Source organism: Chinchilla lanigera, unplaced genomic scaffold (genome assembly GCF_000276665.1).
Source record: "Chinchilla lanigera isolate Chin_1 unplaced genomic scaffold, ChiLan1.0 scaffold00054, whole genome shotgun sequence".
In the NCBI taxonomy this organism is placed as follows: domain Eukaryota; kingdom Metazoa; phylum Chordata; class Mammalia; order Rodentia; family Chinchillidae; genus Chinchilla; species Chinchilla lanigera.
The window spans coordinates 8469031-8470112 of NW_004955455.1; positions in this window are offsets into that span (position 1 = coordinate 8469031).

The following is a 1082-nucleotide window of genomic DNA, read 5'->3' on the forward strand; positions in this document are numbered from 1 at the left end:
CGGAGCCCGGCCGCCCGAGCCATCCGCCCCCGGGGCTGTTGGGCCTGCTGGGCCGCGCCAGGCTGAGGCCCCTTATAGCCTCCGCCCCGCCCCCGGCCCGCCCCGGTCCCGCCTCCCACCGCCTTTTGTTCTAAACTCTCCCGGCGTGGTGGCCTAGGTGGGGGAGGTGGTTCGGGAGGGGCTGGACCCGCGGGGATCTGGCCCTGGAGACCGGTCCGGTCCCGAGGTGGACCAAGCTCCAATCCTCAGAGGTCTGACTTTGGGTGTAACTCTGGCTAGCCGGTGGCTCTGTGGGCCTCAGTTTCCCCTCTGTGTGCCGGGTGTCCCAAAGCCTTAGATCTGGTGAGAATCAGAGGAGTCGGATTTCGCTCCTCCCTAAACCGACCCCCGCCTTTGGAGGACACATCACCCCTGGAGGTCTCCTTTGTGGACTGACCTCCGATCTTCTGTTAGCCTGTGACAGGTGGTCCTACCCTTGGGCAAGTTCTCCCAACCCTCAGAGCCGGCTGATCCATCTGTGAGGAAAGATATTAAAGTGTGTCCCAGGGGAAACGGAGGCATAGGGCAGCGGCTGACCAGTCCCTCATTTTGGAACAGAGACAATTTATAGATTGGAAAGACTGAGGCTCTGAGAGGAAGGGGTCAGGCTTTTCCGTATCAGGAGGCACGCAGAGGTCTGCAGAGCCTCTAGCTGGGGGGCTGGGAAAAGCGGGCTGTAGGATGGACATAGACACGTGTCTGAGGAGGGCACTGGAGGGCCAGGCTGGGCCCTGGCCAGGACACAACAGGCTCTTCTGGATCTCTCAGAACCAGCCATGTGGGATATGAAGGAGGAACGTGAGAATCAAAGGGGGGGTGGTGGTATCTACCTTCTAGAAGGGAGCCCCCAGTCTCTGATTGGAGGTTGTACCCAGTCCTGCTGTGCACCCCAGTGATGAAGGGCCTCTCCCCTACCCACCATACCGGGCAGTCTGCCCTATCATAGCAACCCTGCAGAGCAGAGACCCAGGCAGTAGCCCTCTTCTATGTAGGCAAGCAAAGCCCTGAGGGAGGTGAGGCTGTGGACATCCAGTCTGGACCCA